Genomic DNA, 11,457 nt, shown 5'->3' with positions numbered 1-11,457 from the left:
CGGTGGTGTGGGGCGCTCACCTTGAACGGCGTGACGTCATTTGCTTTTGTGGTGATGTTCTTCGCTGCGTTCTGCCATCGCTGCCGCTCGCAGCGACAAGCACCGGAGCGGCAGAAACGTGGAGCGTCCGCAACGCGCGGTGAGAACACTGCCCACATTGATTAAAAGACACAGTGTGTGTATAATTGTGGTGTCGGTTACGGACAGAAGAAAGCTCTCAGTTGATGTGGTGAAAAGAAAGTTGTAAAGTACAAGTATCATGAAAGTGGCGTGAAGGAGTTCCTGGCAAAGCCTCTGTTAGGCGAGCAGTATGCGCAAAATAAATAAATATGTTTTGCCCGGAGATTGAAGTCATGGGTGAATAGATTCTGCGTTGTCGTGGAGCGCACAGTTAAGGCAGCTTTTTCTGACTGGCGTATAAAATGAACGGGCTATGAAAGGCCAGTGGAATTAAAAATTCTCGCGAAATTAAAACAATGGGCACAGTTGAGCGCGAGAGGTGAAATTTTCTAATGTGCCGTTTGGTTGTTAGCGCGTTCTGTGGAATTCGTTGCAGGGAGTCCACAGCATTATGGCAAATGTACACTTCCATTGTCGAGTTAAGGATTGAAACCTAGGTTGCGCGAGAAATTATTATGCATCATTTGGTGCGCTTCAGTGCGAATTTCACAGCAAAAATTTCTATGAGAAATAGAGACGCGAGATCAAAGTCCATATTTTATTATCGAATTACGGCGTGAAATTCCCCTGGTCGTAGTCGGTTATTTTAATGTCAATGTTTCTTGATCGAAAAGACCGGGATGGAAGTTTAAACGCCCAACCGACCACACAGCGTCCTACTGCATCGGTTTGAAATTATCCACTAATGTACCTGCAGTTCTGAGTACAGGTAAACCTGGAAAAATCGAAGTCGAGAAAAGTTTGCAGTTTATCGTTACATACAGGTTTTCGTTACATGCAGGTTTTCAGTTAAGCCTCGCGTGAATGAAGTAAAAACGAAACTTAAATGCAAAACGTCAGTGAGGGCGAACTTGTGATTTGAGGATTTTTATCACAGTGAAAAACTGCGTTATTTCCGCCTGCTGCTTTCCCAAGAGCTTAATCGCTACCCGGCTCTCCAAGAAGCACGGTCCTTACCTCCCGCATTCACAAACGTAACTTAGGTATAGCTTTTCATCTGACACTTTTCTGTGCCTGAACGCGTTTCAAGAATCAAAATGATGCTGAAAGGACGCCATTTTACGAACTTGATGCTCATTTCCGCACTTAAATTGTTAGGAGGGTACTAGCTGGGATACTAAATACCAAGCGGTGACGCTCTTCTTTCTCACCAGCCGAGATGCCATTTAAAATTGTGAGCTTGTCTTGGAAATACAAAACGTCGTTTTGTGGCAGCAGAAGTATTTACGGACGAACCGACACCGCAGATATCAGTAGAGACTCGCGAATAAACGCAAACAGGCAGGCGTAGCACCTAATCGCCACCGCACTCACACGAGGAAGCGCACGTGGAAGTGCGGAATAAATTGGCTAAATTAGTGCGTTTCTCCAGCCAATTTTTCAGAAAAAGTGCAAAAAACAATGGCTTATCACCGTAGCGAATTCGTTACGTCGACGTTAATCATCGCAACGCCTTTGTTACACAGATGTCGCAAACACACCAGTTTCAACGGGGTGGCAATGGGGAATCGATAAACTTCGTAAAATCCAAGCATTCGTTATATAGAGGTTTGCTACATCCAGGTTTACCGGTAGTATTGTAAATCATTTCAGTGACGTCGATCTCGTCACTGCGTTAAGCTGCATGGGAGGGCCATGGACCGAGGAGTATTTTTAAGCTGACTGGTCCTGGGCTACGGTGCTAGATATCCTACACCAAACGGCACCTTGGGAGCATATAAGCGGTACACTCGAACAGCACGTGTTCCATGGTTTCCGGCGATTCGCAGTTACCACAGTGAGGTTTGCAGGTTGCACCAAATCGAAACAGGTATGTTTTTGTAAGCGCTGCGTAATCGGACGAGGTGTAATCGATGACATAAAGTTTCTAGTCGGCGAGGAAATCGCTCTGGCAGCTTAATTCTAAGCTCGGGGTCTGTGGAGTGCACGAAGGTATTATGGTGCTCTAGAAGAGACCAGAGGCGGTTCTTCTCCGTTGAAACAAGTGCCTTCGTTATAGCTGAGGCATTATGCTTGTTGAGGAAGACCTTCCTGGTATTATGCATTTGAAAGGCTCTGCGAGCTGCTTCATCTGCCTTCTGGTTCCAGGGAACAACGCGGTGGCCTGGAACCCACTGAAATGTCACTTGGTGCCCAATGTGTTTGGCTAGGTAGTGCAACTATGTTATTTCACGAGAGGAGTGTTTGGGAATGCTGAAACAGTCATTGCGCTGTAGGCTTTGGAGGGCTTTCTTGGAATCTGTGAACATTGTCCATTGACCCGGCGGTTGGCGGAGAATGTACCGGATGGCTTCCTTGAAGGCGTGAAGCTCTGCTTACATAGATGACGTTGCCCGGTCGAAGCAATGAGAGAACGACTGGTCAGTGGACAAAATAAAGTTCCCTGAGAAGCTTCGATCAAGCGTACATGAGCAGTCTGTAAAAATTTGGTTTGTGCCTGAGTATAGCTGACTCATGTGGCCGAGAGTTAACTGTAACAGGCCGCTTTGAGGCATATACTTTTTTGAGTCAATTCCGGGAATGTAGCATCTATTATGCAATGGTCCCAGGTGGGTCCCGGGCGGGAAATAATATGGTATTGAATTTAGTGCCCCGGATTGAATGGAAAGATACAATGTCTTCCATGTTCTACCAAAAGAAGTTGCCATTTTCCACCATGCACGTTAATACATGGGTTTTGGCGCGGCTACAATGTCGCAGATGTATCCACATGGTTTCTTGGAGCCTAATCACGTCGAAGGGCAGACAGCCAGCTTCAGCGACAGTACCCAACCACGAAGACCTCTTGGGAAGTCCGAGGCAGATACGAAGGCAATTGTTTCTTGCCGCATCTAGCTGTTTTCTGCTTGTGGGTGACAGTTTTCAGAGAACAGGAAGATCGTAGCGCAGTACGCCGACAACATAGGCTTTACAGTGCATTGTCATGGAGCGACAGTCACTGCCCCGTCGACTGCCGGCGAGATACCCGACGATATTTGACGCGGCAGATATGCACGTACAGAGCCTTTTAACCCCCGGAGCCCACGAAACATTACGGTCTATTAAGATTCCGAGGAAACTTTGAGTACGTACATACCGCAGGGTTCGGCCTCTGAGGACTAAGGAATACTGCTTCATGCTCTTGCGAGTAAAATCCATCGAAACTCTTTTCTCGGAGGATAGGTGCAGTCCGATGGGTGAAAGGTATGCAGATATTTTCGAGAGAGCTTTCTTTAGTCTTTGTTGTGTGGTGCGACGTGATCGCGCCGCACTCTAAGTGCAGATACCGTCCACATAGAGTGCGACATGTACGCCAGGCGGGAGGAGTCTCTTTAAGTACATCATAAGTGTCAGGTTGAACAAGAGGGCTCAAAACGGCTCCTTGAAGCATTCCTTTTTGTGTATAGCGTAGTAGAAAGTTGGGCCGTCCGGAGTGTACATGAAGAGTTCTCGCCCTTGTAAGTAGCTTGATATCCACGCGTAAAGTTTTCCCCCGAAGTCAAGAGTCGCATGGGATACTAGGATTGCATCATATAAAGCTGAATCGAATGCCGATTTGATGTCCAAGAATATTGCAACGGGGATGTATCCGTTATGCAATTCGTCTTTTAGAGAAGAAACCAGTGAAATTACGTTGTCGATGGCTTCTCTATTCTCGCGTAAGCCGTTCATCTGAGGTGGATAAAGCCTTTCGCTTTCAAGGTACCAGGTCATTCTCCTGAATATCGTTTTTCTTTCATAAGTTTACCGACACAGCTTAGCAAAGCTATCGGTCGGAAAGGATCATACCTCGTCGGTGATTTTCCAGGCTTGAGGATGTGCCCGAGCTTTGCTAGTTTCCATTCTGAAGGTGCGGTGCCCGTGAGCCAATTTGAATTGTATTCTACGAGACGTAATCCAGAGTGGTAACGCAGGCGCAAAATGGCCTCATAGGTGATTTCGTCTTGACCAGGCGACGAACGTTTGTTGGCACGGGAAATGGCTGCGTAGAGTTCTTGCACGGAAAAAGAAAGGTCGATGGCGGGGCAAGCAGCTGACGGTACTTCAGAGGAGCCACTTCCAGGGCATGTCGGAGGTACTGATCTTGTGGACAGGAGCTTACCGTACTCTTCCGCCGCCTCTCTCGGGGAAATGCCGTCGTGCAACGATAGCGCTCTGAATGGGTATAGCTGCTGAACACTGTTGCGCATTCCCTTAACAACGCGCCAAATGCGGGACAGAGGTTTGCGGATGTCTAGTTTTGAGCAGAAATCCCGCCACCGCTGCCTCCTCAACGTTTCCAAGTTGCGCCTCATCTGCCTCTGTGCTGTTCGCGCCTCGTACGGGGCGCGCCGAGCAGCAGACGCGTCTGTAGCACACGACAAGACTCGCACTGGCGAAAACGAGCAAAGACTCGGTTGCACATTTCGTGCCAAATTGCAGTACCTGTACGAACGAATATAGCTTCACGAAAGGACCCATATTTGAGCGGACTCTTATCCCAGCGCCAGAATTTCGGCAGGCACACAACAAAAAGAGTTGCACATGACACCTACGTTTGTGTGTTAGGATGTGCGACCCGTTAGCGTTATTTCGACTCCGAGGGAGTGTTGTGGAATGGAATTGGTGCATTTACGATCTCTGCTTTACGAGCACTGAAGGTGAGTGAAGAAAGAAATACTAGCTGCAAGGGTGTTTAATCGCCGTGGCCCAGGACAGACTGAGGCCCTGTTTGCTTGTGTGATTTATGATGTAAGTGGGAAAGTTTGCTTCTGCGGGGTGCTGGTCAGCTCGAGCGAGAAGGTTGCAGTCCGGTGTTTCAAAGTGATTATTCCCCAATGTCTCTGCCGGAATGAACGATCTTGCATTTTTGTGAGAGAGAGAGAGAGAGAGAGAGAGAGAGAGAGAGAGAGAGAGAGAGAGAGAGAGAGAGAGAGAGAAAGGGAGAGAGAGAGTAAAGATCTTTGTTGGGAAAGAAATGCGAGGTGTAAAGGAAAATAGGGTAAACAGGTGTAAAAGAGCTGATAGGTGCAACTCTGAAGTCTACGGCCATGCATGCAACAGCTCTTTCCCTCGCCCCCACAATAAGCTCGAACTGACCTTAAAGGAGCCATGAAGGAAAACACAAGTTTGGTTCATTCGAAAGATTGCCTCGTTAGAACCATAACGACACCACTTATAACGCAAACTTCGCTCAAATAAGCTACATAATTAGGAAAAAAGGAAATGACCATGCGACCCACCAGCTCATTTTCCGCAACAGAACCTGTGATGTCACTTGAGAATGCTCTGCGATTGGCGGAGGCCAGCAAAAGAAACGCATGTTAGGCAGGGCTTACAGTTTGCATAGCGAGCTAAAGGCCCGTGAAACATACTGCACATTCTTTTTATGAAAAAGAACGGTGGAGTAAACGGTTGAAGTTCCGAACGAACACGCAAGCGTGTGCGCCAATGCGTACGAAACTAGCGCCGGCCGAGCTCGACATCTCGCCGTCGTGCAGACGAATTTTCGGGTTCGAGGGTCTTAGGGGCCAACGAACCGTTCAAGCACGCACAGCCGCGACCTTGCTTCGTATCGTAATCCCTTCACAGGAGGTTGGCCCTCATATCGCCAACCAGCAAAGGTAAAAATAGAAACGAGGGGAGTAAGGAACAGCAAGAAGCGACGAGATAGTGCCAGTCGTTACGTAAGTTTGGAATGGTGTTGGCTTGCTGCTTTCGTTACGAGCTCGTTTCCAGTTTACAACCGCTGAAAACTTCAGTTTGTTCGAGTACTTTACAATGAAATTTCGTTGCTGCGTTTTGAAATGCCCATGTAGTACGGGCAAATCGTCGAGGGAGTGCGACATCCCCGCCGGTGAGGAGATCTCCTTTCATGTGCTGCCCAACGAAGAACCTCGGCGAAGCAAGTGGCTACGTTTTGTGAACTTTGCAAACGGAGGAGAAAGAGAGCTAAAGGAAGTACGAGTGTGCTCGCTTCATTTCCGAGGAAGTGATTACGGCAGGGACCCTTACGTTAGCTCACTCCTGGGACATGCTGGCGCTCGTCGCCGACTTCGTCAAATCGCTCTGACCTTGGGGAAAAAAATGCCATAAACACCGCGCATTGACGCTCGTATCTTTCTGGTCGAAGCAGAGAGCTCGCGCGAACGGCTTTCCATACACGACACCGGCCAACTGGCATAAGTGATACTGCTACTGAAATTGAACTATTATTAACCGTAATCAAAATACGGCACATACGTACCAGTCTATATTCGTCCGTCGCGACGGGGCTGACGAGGCAGCGGTGCCGACGGCAGGGCGTTCGTCTGTTGTGGCTATCGCGGAATGGTCGCTTTTCCGTCCACCGCGTATCCCACAACTCTTGCCGCTCGTGCACTTAGAAGCGTTGAGCGTTCAAGTGGTGTGAGGTTGTTAAATGCAAGCCCGAGCTCCTCGGCGAGAGTTTTGTTCTCCGGATCAGGCGATTCCATGACTAGGGCTGCGGGTGCACTAGGTTTTACTAGTATTTTTAAAATGGCCGCCGTCTCGATCGACTCCCGCGTGTGGGTGCTATATGGAGTCGACATACTAAGTATCTGTTTCATGGACCGGCTCTATGACGCCATTGTTCACGTCACGGAATGTGCAATTTTAGCGAGAGATTTAAAACTTTGGCTTAAATTGCCTTATTTCTCAGTGAATAAAGCATCACTTGCTTCCGGGAAAGCGCTTGGGGTACTATGAAACACCTAATCTTTCGAATAAAACAAACTTTTGTTTTCTCTTCATGGCTCCTTTAACACAAAGGGCTACGCGGACCGCGCTGCACAAGCACAATAAATTCATGCGTCCATTGCAGGGTGACGAGATGTACGTTCTTCGTTTTGCAACTCATACAAGAGGCTTTGGGTGTATGCCCCGTTTGCTATGTCTCGATGCCACTTTTCCTCCGTACGTGGACTGGCCAGTTCGCTGCTTCGCCTGATGTCGTACTTGTGACACCCGCTCGAATAGCGAAGAATTTATGCCCCCCATTTTTTGTTTGCTCTTCTGATCGGTGGCAGCGGCAGGTATAATGGGCTGTGGTGCCTGTGCGAGCATCGGTCGCTGCGGCGGGCGCACTTCCAGGCAGCCTCAAATCAGCAGCACCAGCATTCAGCTGTTCAGCTGGCGTGGAGTCGAAAACTCAACCCTTCTGTCTCAAGCCAGTCGTGGCACATAACGTGTATTTCGTACGGTGAACAGAACAGGAGGACAAAAGTCCGGCCTGGGCACCTCGCAGCCTCCGCGCGCCACACATCAAGAATGCATCAGTAAAAAAGAAAGACCATCTTAGATTACTGTCCTGCGCGCTATATTAAAAGAATAGACATTTTAAATGGAGATATGTTCAGTTTAGAGGTGCAGCAGCCAATGCCCTCTTCTGATAGAAACAGTAAGCGAGCACAAGATATAATCGGAAGAAAGCTTTACACACCTACATTGAAAGAACCAGGGGACATTAGGACAGCTTGGCACTGAATTCATTGTGCTGTGAATCATTGCGCGCCAAGATCAGGTCGACCACACCAAACACTCCGTAACTGCGGACGAATATTCGTAGTGTCGTCATCATTACTTGGACTCCACTATCGGCAGGAGATGAAAAATGTGGAGACACGGAGCATTTGTTTTCCTTTTATTGCATCACCTATAGGCATCGAGGGCACAAGCAAGATTTAAAAATAACGCTCTGAGAGTCAGTAAAGAAACGCTGCAATTTCACAATTTCGACTCTGCAGCTAAATTTTGGCGCCAATCGGTGGCGATAGGTGGCGCCACCGATCGCTCAAGTGTCACTAGCAAGTTGCTATCGCCGGTGCTTCCCTGTAGTCAGTGAGTCGTTATAGCTGTTCATTCCTTCTAGCCAACCTGTGAGGAGGAGGAAGGTGGGGAGATTGAAATCCCGCGAAACGCCACCTGCCACGCTCGACAGGTGGAGGGTGACGCCGAAGCCCGGTAGTTTTCGACTTCCAGCGCTGCCAATCATCCCGCATTAAAAATAAAACACCATTGAAACCATACTACACGACAAGCGTAGCAGACCAGCCAATTTCTTTTTCAATGCAAAGAATAAAATAACGTTATTGTAATAATGAACTAGTATAGTTTACAAAATATAAACCTGCGGCCATAAGGAGTAATGCATTCACACTCACTTACCTAAGAAGTCTTAAGGCAGAGGCGAGCGCCTCATTTATATGGTTATGCCATGTTAAGTGTGATTAAAAATGGAGTGCATTTCCAATTAAACTTAACATTGCATAACCGTATAAGTCAGTCGCTCGCATCTACCAATCGTATACTAGGCGTAATAAAACATAACGTAAAGCAGACACCATCACACATTATCAAACTACCATACCTCACTCTTATCCGCCATAAAATTCAATATGCATCTGCCATCTGGGATCCAATTCCAGAATACATTACGCGCGATATTGAATCCCTGTAAAACCGTGCTCTTCGTTTTATTTTTTCTGATTATTCCCCATACGCAAGCGTCACTGCCCTAAAAATCGGGCTGAGTTCGTGTCATTATCGAACATGCTCGCCTAACACTTTTTCATAAATTGTATCACCATGGGCGCCTTTGTGACGGCTTCTTTCATTCACCCGCTGTTACATTTCAGCGGTGCGATCGATCTTGAAAAGTTAACCCTATCACTTGCCATTCATTTGCGTTCGCACATTGCTTGATTCCACGCACAATAATGGAGTGGAAGAACGTATCACGGTACATTGGCACTTAAGCTAACATAACTTGATTGATCGTAGGGTTTAACACGCCGACGCAGCGCAGGCGATGAGGCGCGCCGTAATGGAGGGCTCCGGATTAATTTTGACCACCTCGGGATCTTTCCCTTGCGCCGAAATCTCGCAAACACAAGCATTTTTGCTTTTCACCTCCATCAGAAAGGCGGCCGCCGAAGCCGCGAATCGAACACGCGACCTCGTGCTAGCTAACATAACTAAATTTCAAGACTTGTTAAGGAATGAAGCGACCTAATTGTATATTTGCTTGCTTACATATGCTTTTCTTTTTCTTCCTTTGTGGTCATGTGATTTGTAGTGGTGTGTTTCGTAGAAATCTGTTTGACAAGTTCGTATTGCTTGTGTTTTTATACATCGATAATTTGTGATTTTGTTAGCACCCATTCATGTTTTGTTTGTTTCATGCAGACGAATCCCCCCCCCCCCCCTTCCCATGTAATACCCCCAAAGAGGGCATTTAGGGTTACCTGAATAAATAAAGTGTCCCTGCGAACTTTTTATTTCACATCAGGTACGATGAGAATCGTTTGCCTCCCATGGAAACATGATATTGAAATTGCACAATGAGGTTGGCAAATTCAACATTCACAACAAAATTTACATTATAAGTTTGTTTTCATACCTAACTGACGGGGAAACGAACAGTACAAAACGCAACTATAAAAAGTAAAAGCAAAGCTTGATGTAAAACGAAAGCCCCGAATTCGCTTGACGCATTTCCGACCGATTCGAACCGGTTCGAACCGGAACTGAATGACACTGAATCCAAAAGATTTGACCCGAATCCGAACCGAACCTTCGAGAACTTGGGGCGCTATTCCAGAAAGCCTGAGTTCCGCCTACGCCCGATTGTCCAGCTGGTTGGGTTATGAAAGTGGAGATAGTGGAGCATTCGATACACCTCGAGCGAAACTGCCGGAATCGCACGCAGCACGGCTGGCATATTCAGCGCGCTGTATTGACGCCTCTTACGTTGATTAAGTACGGCTTGTGCTATCTTCCGCATGCAGCACCATCTGAAATCGATCTGCAATACTCATTCTTTAGCATAAACTAGATAACCGCACTGCTACTTTGAACTCCCCGTCCTGTCTGTTGGCAACGCCCAGCGCGGAGCTGTCTGTTTTTCTCGGTGTTTTTTTCTTCCACAGAATTATGTTTGCTATTTGGCTTGAGGGTAGACCCGCTGCAGCTTTACATTGCAACATTAACAAAAAAATCTACATTATCAGTTTATCTTGAATTCCTAACTTACAGAGAAACGACAAGTACAAAACACAGCACTAAAAAGTAAAACAAAAGCAATTGTGCTTTTTTTCTCCGAATCCCCTGGAAGCATTTTGTACCGATTCGAACCGGAACTGAATGGAACTGAACCAAAAAGATTTGACCCCAACCCGAACCGAACATTCGACATAGAGTTTGCTGCACAGCAGCCCAACCCCCCGCGTGACAATTTAAAGTCGCGTGATGCAGAACCTTCATTAAACGTGGTCATAGGCTACGACCCAAGCTTGAAGCGGCATAAAGGATACCGTTTCACCATTATGAAGAAAAATAACACGTAGAATTTTATCACGGAATACGTTTTTGAAAGGAAAAATTACAAAAATGGTTGTACCCGCCAAGGTGCGAATTTAGGCCATCAGTGCCCCAGACCAGAGAATTTTACCTAGAAGAAACCGAGACCGAACTGCGGGACCATTTTAGCTGTTGCGCAAGAGACTAGCGCACGGAATCACATCACACATGTTAAATGGAGGCGCTGCGCAGGAAAACGTTTGGAAATGTGCACCCGAAGCACTACCGCTGCACTATCTCAATACTTTTATCACCGATGGATCTCAAGTGTTTGTTGTTCCGGATCCTTAATTTGTGTCGCATACCCATAATGGGGTTTTGGGCAAAACTCGTGAGACGCTGGGCGTGCCGCGTGACAGCAGGAAGTGACGCCATGAACGCAGAGGTACACAAGCTGCCCAAAGTAATTTACAAGAGCATGCAAACGAAGTTCCACCAGTTCGCCTTAAAAAACACACGAGCGGACTCAAGTGCTCTGCAATTTCTTCGCTTGCCGGAGCTACCGTCAAATATTATGTGTAAGCATTACCTGATCGGCTGCTCGTTTTGTACGCCATCTGCGATTTCTCGCCCTATCTATTGTCCAGGACGTCGCCGATTTTCGATCAACCAAGCCTATTTATTTCGCTGTGAAAGGCACCTTTATTTGTGCATCCATTGGACACCAGGACATGAACTACATCATTGGGAAATCGAGCAGCACATTTGGCCGAACAAGAATGTTTATGAGGCAGCCCTCGGCCACTCCGCCTCTGGGCACCTCCCACAAGTCGCAAAGTAATAGGCACCACTCTTAACACAGCGCGATCTTCAGCTTATTTAGAACATCTTGCACTGGTGCCCCGGATACATGGGGTCCCCTTTGGAGCAGTTGAACGCTTCTGCGAATTCGGGCACGTGCTGAAGATGGATGTCGCATCTGAATTCTGCGGATTCGTC

Source organism: Haemaphysalis longicornis, unplaced genomic scaffold (genome assembly GCF_048455015.1).
Source record: "Haemaphysalis longicornis isolate Haplotype H1 unplaced genomic scaffold, Haemaphysalis longicornis Haplotype H1 scaffold_12, whole genome shotgun sequence".
NCBI classification, from domain to species: Eukaryota; Metazoa; Arthropoda; class Arachnida; order Ixodida; family Ixodidae; genus Haemaphysalis; species Haemaphysalis longicornis.
This window is presented reverse-complemented; position numbering follows the sequence as displayed.